Here is a 9,766-nt window from a genome sequence, read left to right as displayed (position 1 = left end):
GGCTCCTAGGCTTCAGCAGGAGAGACGAAGTGGAAACAAATTCAGCCAAGATTTTGGTTTTTCTCTCCTCCACCTCTTTTCCTCTTCTCTCTCTACTCTACTCTCACTCCACCCCTCCATCCCTTTTTTCATTCTCAATGCAGCCTACCCCCCCAACCTCACTCCCTTCCCACATTCTACATCCGCATTTAAAAGCCGGCCCTCAGCTTCCAGCCTTTCTCTTTTTTCCCTCAATTTATTCTTTGTATGTGCTTATTCGCACGCCATCTCTCTCTCTCTCTCTCTCTCTCTCTCTCTCTCTCTCTCTCTCTCTCTTTGTATCTCTCTCTCTCTTTGTATCTCTCCGTCCTTCCTCTCTCTGGGTTGTCCAAGTATAAAACCAGTTATTTGACTGCCACTCAGACCTAATGCGTGACATGGGGTTATAATTGTCACTCGTTTTAGCACAGTGACGTGCGCCAGGCAGGCAGGCCTGCATTACCCATCCCTCCCCTCCCCTCCCCTCCCACGTCCCCGGCTCATTTCACTAAAGGACCCCCCGATAGACATTATGGAAAACAGTACACAACTAAAACACCTGCACTTCCCTCCTAATGAATTCACAACACACAACTCTCTCTCGCACGTATGTCTCTCTCTCCCTCTCTCTCTCTCACACACACACGCACATGCTTACACACGGATACACAGACACATAGACACAGACACAGAAACAGACACACACACACACACACACACACACACACACACACACACACGCACACGCACACGCACACATACACTTTGCCACTTTGTCCCATTAGTGTGCCTTTCTCATTAGCTGATATATGTGTTATCGCTCCTCCATGTGTGTTGTGTGCTGGTGTGGTGTGCATGGGTTTGATGAGAAGCTATTAGGGGATGCATGCATGATGGATGATGCATTATGGGAACCCAACCGCACTGGCCTCAGCCTAGTCCGATCCACACCTGCACACACAGACACACACACACAGACACACACACACACACACACAGACACACACACACACACACAGACACAGACACACACACACACACACACACACACACACACACACACACACACACACACACACACACACACACACAAACAACCCATTTAACTATTTTTAACAATGAAGTCAATATCCCTGTTCCAAGCATGTTTGTCGATCTTTGTGTAATTTTAGAAGTTTGTCTCTCAACCTCATAGCCATTTTTACAGTAAAACGACAGCAGCCGTCAGGTATGGCAAGCTGTAACTTTACTTTTTCAACATGCCAACTACTGTAACAAATGTAAAGGAGGCCAACTAACAGTGTGGTGTGGAACATTAGCAAACCTTCCTCCCGAGGCCTCATACAGTATTGTTAGCGCTGAGCTATCGGACAGGTCCTTTAGCTCAGCAGTATCGTGCTGTGACTCCAATACCCGAACTGAAGCGTTGACTAGGAGGTGGCAAGTTCGAGGTCATTTAGAGTGTTTGGGAAATGCAACCCAGATTGAATAATTACTAGTGCTATGGGTGAACTGTGTTGAATTTGAAATACCCCCCCCCTATTCTGATTAGACAGTTGTCAGGTAACAAGATTGAAGCTCACACTGAACATTTTCTGGAGCACTTACATCAGGCTACAAATGCAATATCTATCATGCATGTTGTTAGACATCGGTTGATTTGCAAATGTCTTTGTGCATGAATTTGGGTGGACATTAAGTCATTATGTTATACCACTAATTAGGCCTATGGACCTCGCTTTCGGCAGGGCCCCATTCACTAAGTAATTGCAATGTTTTCAACCGAAAGGTTCAAAATTGTCAATTTTGCAATGCAACAACAAGGCTAGCTGATGATTGCTCCTCATTAAGCATATTGAGTCGACAAGACCTTTCATTGTACAATTTCACACAGCAGTTTTCCAATCAGTCTGACAATTGCTATTTTCTTTTCTGGACAAAATATAGAATAGATGTCGTTTTGTTGTAGTATACCGTATATTATACTGAAGAGACATGTGCCGAGGTTCCTGTGAAATGCAGTGAGACACGCGTTACTAGAGTGGAGATGTGACTCTACTCTGGAACACGTTGCAGGAGAAGCGAAAGGCAAGCGGGCTGTACCTGTCGTGGTCCAATTAAAAGCCTGACAGCGCCTGTCATGGCAACTATTGTTTTCCTGCTCGTCCAACTGACCTTTGGATCTTTGCAGGTTCATGGTGAACATTCTAGAATGCTTGACATGGCAGGCAGAGGCGTCAGTGACCAAGATGAGAACATAAGGTCATCTCCTGCTCTGTGACCGTTTCAACACACACACACACTCACACACATGCGCACACACACAAACACACACACACACACACACACACACACACACACACACACACACACACACACACACATACACACACACATGCGCACACACACAAACATAATGAATGCACAGCCAATCAAACAGATACACTGAGGCTAATACAGATACTGTGGCCTCTCGCGCATGCACATATTCAGTACATAGTACTGCTCAATCAAACACGACTGCAAGGATTCAAGCGACCTTGAAAGGCGCTATATAAAACCAAGTTATTATTATTATGTGGTTGTAATCATTTCGCTACACTCAACACTGGTGAGCTGCTATTGTGTTCGAGCACAACCCCCTCAACACCCCCGCCCCCTTCATTTTCAGGGTTATATCAATGACATGATAGTCTTCAATAGAAACTGATGTGATTTTCAAAATGCTAAATGAAACCCATACAGACACAATATTTAGAGAGTAAAATACTTGACAATAATCCAGCCAACTGGAAATACTGTAGAAACAGGGGCCACATATAAAGATAGGTCTATCTTAGGTCTAACGTCATGTCGTTTACATGCTTAAAATTAGTGTCTTTATTATTGTGAGGACAGGATCAGTGGATGTACAAAATGTTTTGAGTAGTGTACTTACTATTTTGCAAATTCTTCTTGTCTAGTTTGTGTGGTGACAAGTTGAATCTTGTCTCATATGAGGAGATTTTCTCCAAGTGAGAACGTCAAAGTGTAACACGGTGTTACTATCCCAATCAAAGCATACACACATTGGGGTCGCCATTAGGTCCATATGCTGAGCATCCTTCTTCCATGTTTGTTAGGACAGAGCATTGGCTGACATGGGAAAGGCTGTGAAATCAAATGCTCACCATCTTTCAGGTGCTCAATAACCGTCACAGGTGCTACACACACAGGAGCTAGCCTACCGTATACCAATATATTATGACACACTCTGCAAACACCTTATATCACAGCCAACACTTAACTTACTTACCTCGCTTTCTGCTTTCAGTGCTTGTGCTTGTGTGTGTGTGTGTGTGTGCGTGCATGCGTGCTTGTGTGTGTGTGTGTATGTGAGAGAGAGAGAGAGAGAGAGAGAGAGAGAGAGAGAGAGAGAGAGAGAGAGAGAGAGAGAGAGAGAAAGACAGAGTGAGTGAGTGTGTGCGTGCATGCGTGTGTGTGTTAAAAAGCTGATGGCACTCCTACGGGTGTATATGTGGTTTGTGTAGCAGTGTCTCTCCCCTGCATACCGTACAGTACTTGGCCCAATTTCACTACAGGGCAGCATCACAAAGCTCCCGTGTCGCCATGTGTCTGTGTGGGTGTGATAGTGTGAGGTGAGTCTCCTGTCCTGTGTGTGCCAATGTACTGTACAGTACGCAAGGGCAAACATGACCGTGGTGTTACACATCTTTTGCCACACAGCCTTGGCTCTGACCATGGCCATAACTACCATTGAGGACACAGAGGTCATGTCCTCTGTATTTTTTTTTCAGTAATGTAAAATGTATCCATGATGAAAATTGATATATGATCAACAATGATAAATTCAGTCTGTATACGCCACCACATTTATCTTCTAGGCAGTGATTAATGAAAACAAACATAAGAGTTTGACTGAAGTGTTTGAAGCATTCTAAATGTAGAGTATGCAGTACAGCACACAGTATTTGACCCCGGAATTTGAAAATGTCTGGTTACGGCCCTGGCTCTGACCACATGGCACAAGCACACACCTCCCTTTCCTTTTCTGTCTCTCTCCATCCAGTCTCTTTCATCCTTTCCTATTCCTCTCTGTCATTTAAATCAAAGCCTCCACAATGATACGATACGGTATCGATTTCTTGAACCAGGGATTCGATTATTTTCGATACTTCAGTATTACCCACGATACGATACGGTTCAATTTGATTCGATTTTTTCCAATTACTTTCCCACTTCTATTATGTTATGGAGCTAACGTATTGGACAGGGGCCAGCAATTAGACTATTTTTGATACTTAAAAAATCTGATACGATATGATTTGAATAAATTGTTGGCCGTATTAGATGGGATTAGCCATTCCTCACCCTAAAATTGATCAGAATGCAGGAAATTGCATCCAAAAAACACAACATTTTCTGGGAGAGGACTCCCAGACCCTCCACACTTTCCAGCAGCCCCTGGTCAAGATGGCTTCCTGCTCCTCTGGGCCGTAATTCATTTTAATTCATTTTTACTTCCTCTTTTCATGCCACGTAGTGGGTCTGTGTTCGTCTCTAGCGAAAAGATAGCCACTACCTAGAAATATTTGAAGGCTTTATTTGCAAAACGGTGTATCTCCATTTTATAGAATGTTGGGAAATTGACATTTTTGTATTGGGCATTCCATTGAAATACATTGCAAAATGAATTTTATATAGCTTAAAAAACTATGTTCTCAAAATATTTGAATGGTAAGAATTCACACATGGGTGATATGACCTCTGAACATTTCCAATCATAAAATGCAAAAGTCAAAAAATGGAGATACACCGTTTTGCAAATAAACCCTTCATTTGAATCTACGTGAATCATGTTCCTGTATCCCGGTTGTCGCAACTCTGAATTCTGTGGCTCTCCACCAGACCATTGCCTTGCCACTTGCCAGATCCCCTCGTTTTCTACCACTGTCAAAACCCCTCTCCCTGATCTTTACTCTATGGCCGTTTCCCAATGTCTAGTGTACGTCCTTCGAAGTGTATCAGCCTTTGTAATCACGGAGAGTGATTGGATACTCTTTGGTGAACTCTGCTGAGTATACAATCACTGGGCGTGACTAATTAGGCTGACACACTTCTAAGGCTCATACACTTGACAATTGCCTCATTTACATGAGACACTTAAGTCCGATTTAACTCACTTTAAATCTGATTAAAACTTAATTCCGCTCTAAAAATATCATGTAAACACTTACCGAACAGGATTTAAGTTTATTCTGATTTAAACTTAAGTCCGATTAAAGTGGGTGGTTTATTCCTCTTTTAAATCCGATTAAACACGTTCCTCTGTCATGTAACCTTTTATTCAGAATTACAATAAGTCCGGTCGTTCCACGCATGCTCGTTGGCCACACAATGGCGCCAAGACCTCTAGTGAGAAAAAAAAATGGCAGCACTTCCTGTTGATTTCCTACATGAAGTTTTGCTTAATTTAAAGTCCCTTAGCGACTATAAATGTTGTGGCTTCCATATATTGATGTAAAAGTGCCCCACGAAGTAAACAAACAACAAAATTACTCCACATCACCCTTTGACCACTCGTTTTTGTAAGCTAGGTGGGTAAGCTAACTAGCATTTTGAAAGAACCAGACCATAATGCAGTCCCAAGCTTTGAGTACGACCAAAGGCTTTCATTTTCGGGCAGAAGATCAGCCTGGTCCTGTAACCTGTCCTGGTAGCCCCAGAGGTTCAGCGACCACGCCCCCACGCCTTATTTGGCTCGCTCAGCACGTGCATCCTCAGTCCAATCGCAATGCTTTCTTTTCCCCAGACGTTTAATCAGATTTAAGTGAAAGTGCCATGTATACACGTCGCAAAATAACTCGTAAACCTATCTATTTAAATCTCATTTATTAAATCGGACTTAAAAACATCATGTAACCGTAGCCATTGGGAAATTGGGAAAGGCCCCAGTTCAGTGAGGAGGGGTTACTTACAGGTCGCTCCCTCTGCCCGGTTTGGCTCTGTAGTTTGACCAGCCTGTACATCCTCTCTGATCACATTCAGGGGGGTTGGAAGGTGGCAATCCAACCAAAAGATGTCAACTAAATATCACCCACCACAAACACAATGGGCTAACAAACAAAAGGGAGCAACTCCAGAGAGGCCTGCCCTGCTCACAGCAGGCTCCCCAGCCGGGAGCGTATGTTCCCCGGGTCCTATACTATCCTGGTTCTAGTGTATGTTCCCTGGTCTTTGAACTTGGGGCCCTTTTTCTAAAAAAATGTCATAATTTCCGCGTATTGTATCTAACCCTTCCCAAAACCTTCCCTAAACTTAACCTGTCAGTAATGCAATGTTTCAGAGTTTTCAAATTGTGGCCTTCCCAAAACCATCCCTAAACCTATCCTGCCAGTGATACAATGTTTCTGAGTTGTAAATTTGTGCCCTGAACAAAACTATCCCTAAACGTAACCTGTCACAGGTGCAACAACAACATGCGCTTTGCGATGCGGCAGCAGTCTACTTGAAAGCAGCTGGGAACATAGAACCCTTTATTGAAAAAGTTCCCGGTTGCGGGGAACATAGGACCCGGGAAACATAGGACCCGGGAAAGGACGTTTTGACTAAATGTCATGATGCTTGCCAGTGAATGAATAAAAAGAAAAAATAACTTAAAGAAGAAAAAATCCAAACGAATGTGCGAACTTTTTCCCCACAAAACGTTACTTTTTTGTTCAGCACCAGGGATTGTGCCCAAGTAACTCTACAAGCACCTGCAGTCTAGCCTTTATGAATCAGTGAGTGTCCTACTCTAGAGCAGGATTTCTGTAAATGGAGTAAGTCACGGAGTGGTCAGCCAAATCGAGGGCTGCCAACTTTCCCTGCATCCTCCTCAGTCCTGTCCAGTGCTGTTTTGTTGACTGCTTACTGTTGAGGAGGTGAGGAGGAGGTTCTCCTCAATTTTGTTTTCTGGCAGTATGTTGCGTTGCCAGATTGGGATGTTTTCCGCCCCACTTAGTCTGTTTAGGATGGCCGTTGGCGGGTAACAAGGGACATTGGGTTAGCCCAGTAAACTAGCCCCACCCGCCAGCAGCCAACATTATTTTTGCCTGTGAGTGGGTCTAGCCTCGAATAATGCCCCAGGCCCTGAAACTGGCTGGTCAATCACAACGCAGGAGATTTGTTTTGATTTGTTTGGAATCTTTGGATGCAGAGAGGGTTTTGAGGGAGTGACAACAAAGCATTGGCCAATAGGCACAGACACAGTTTGAAAAACAACGAGTTGTTTCCATCAACAATCTTCCGGTTTGTCATTCATCGGGGCCAGACTAAATTATACATTTAATCTCACATTTAGTCTGTTTTATCAGGCTAACATTGGGTAGGTTTTCCTATAGATTCCTTTAGACCCATACTGTATATCACCTCAACACAGTGCAGTCTGATGATATATCTTTGACTCAAAGAATGTATTTCTTCTTCCCTTCTGTGATTATTCCAAGCATTTGAAAAAAGGATGGATAATGTAGTCTACATGTTGCACATTTGCTCTCGTTTATAATGGCAACTATTTTCAGAAATAATTGCCTAGTATTACAGTACATTGTTTCCTACTGCAGCGCTGTAGCTGTATCTTGTATTTGAAGACCTTTACCTACACTTTTGTGAGTTGGTCAGCTGTGTGTGTGTGTGTGTGTGTGTGTGTGTGTGTGTGTGTGTGTGTGTGTGTGTGTGTGTGTGTGTGTGTGTGTGTGTGTGTGCATGCGTGCCGTGCACGTGTGATTGCGTGGATGTGTGTGTGACTTTTCTTTTTAATAATGGTTACAAGATGCTGCATTGTCTGTGCACTGACACATGAAATTATGCATCTACATGTGATAATGGTTTAGAATAATAACAGCTCTATCTCTTATACATAAGCACATGCTCTATACTTGTTTGCATGTCACAAAACATCCAGAAGAGTACTCCTTACTGTAGCCTATGTACGATATGTGCTTTGGCTCCGCTCCGCGCTGCATTGGAAAATAGAACTCGAGCGGATTTTGGACAGCAGCGACCGGTGGTGTCCCATTCAAATTCATGGCAAAGTAGCACGCTTTGGCTGTGAGAGAGATTTTGAACTGGACTTGCGGCGCATGCCGACGCTGTCAGCGTGAAAGGCAGAGTAGAACACACCGTCTGAAAAGCAGAAAGACCTCAATCGTGTTGCTTCCGTTCCGAGACATCTTGGTGTGGAGCCGACCTTACAGTTGAGGAGGTGAGGAGGTGAGGAGGAGGTTCTCCTCGTTCTTGTGTTCTGCAGTATGTTGCGTTGCCAGATTGGGTTGTTTTCCGCCCCAATTAGGCTGTTTATGGCCTTCAGTGGGTAAAAAGGAACATTGGGTGGGTTTTTTTCTATAGATTCAAGACCCATATATCACCTCAACACAGTGCTGTACGGTGTTAGCCAGGCCACGCCCTCCTAGTGATGCAACACCTTCAGTGTTGCTTCTAATCAGGCTCCCTAAAACTTGGGAACTCCTCCCACTTTGTCGGGAAGCAAACAACCAATAGCAAATTAAGGGAGGCAGGTCAACCATGCCGTTTGGGAAATGCAAATTGTTATGCTCTTTGTCAGACCAAGTCTTGAAGAGATTTCAAAGTCGATGATAATCAGGCTAGTACGGTGCGGTCTGATGAGACATCTTTGACTCAAAGAATGTATTTCTTCTTCCCTTCTGTGATTATTTCAAGCATTTGAAAAAAGGATGGATAATGTAGTCTACATGTTGTACATTTGCTCCCGTTTATAATGGCAACTATTTTCAGAAATAATTGCCTAGTATTACAGTACATTGTTTCCTACTGCAGCACTGTAGCTGTATCTTGTACTTGAAGACCTTTACTTATCCTCTTGTGAGCTGTTCCAGCTGTGTGTGTGTGTGTGTGCGCGCGCGTGTGACTGTGTGGATGTATGTGAGACTTTTTCATAATGGTTACAAACTTACGTCATAGGGCGCCAGCGAGAATGGCAGCAAGTTTAGTAGCTCTGTGTTTTATGTCTGTTGTATGCGTCTTTCGTGTTGTTTTTCATTTTACCCAGTTATTTTTCCCAGTTCTTAGCTTAACTCCTAGTTTTTGTTTCCCTGTATGTTATTGATTAGGTTTTTTTTTATCCCTAAACCCGGACAAGAAGTTATTTATTTTATTCTATCCAATGGATGCAGACAAGTCTGCGCGTTGCTATGGACGCTGCAAGATTGTTTACTCGCCAGCGGATGTCTCTGCGGAAGTTCGCTGCTGCGGCGGCCGATGTTCATATGGATATTCCCAAAGAAGTCTTCAGCTTTCGAGGATGCAGAGCTGGAGCTGCCGTGAGAGCTAGGCGACGAATGAAAAAGTGGAGGTACAAACCATCCATTCCGGCGATTGTAATGGGGAATATGAATTCGCTGGCAAACAAGATCGATGAACTGAATGCCCTTGTAAGGAACGAAAAGCTATACTGGGAAGCTAGTTTGAGTTGCTTTACTGAATCCTGGTTAACTTGTCACGTCCCGAATGCAAATAGTGGACGAATGAAAAAGTGGAGGTACAAACCATCCATTCCGGCGATTGTAATGGGGAATATGAATTTGCTGGCGAACAAGATCGATGAACTGAATGCCCTTGTAAGGAACGAAAAGCTATACTGGGAAGCTAGTTTGATTTGCTTTACTGAATCCTGGTTAACTTGTCACGTCCCGAATGCAAATATCAACCTGCCTGGCTTCAGTGTCAC

This window comes from Engraulis encrasicolus, chromosome 14 (assembly GCF_034702125.1).
Source record: "Engraulis encrasicolus isolate BLACKSEA-1 chromosome 14, IST_EnEncr_1.0, whole genome shotgun sequence".
Taxonomy (NCBI): domain Eukaryota; kingdom Metazoa; phylum Chordata; class Actinopteri; order Clupeiformes; family Engraulidae; genus Engraulis; species Engraulis encrasicolus.
Note: the sequence above shows the minus strand (reverse complement) of the source record.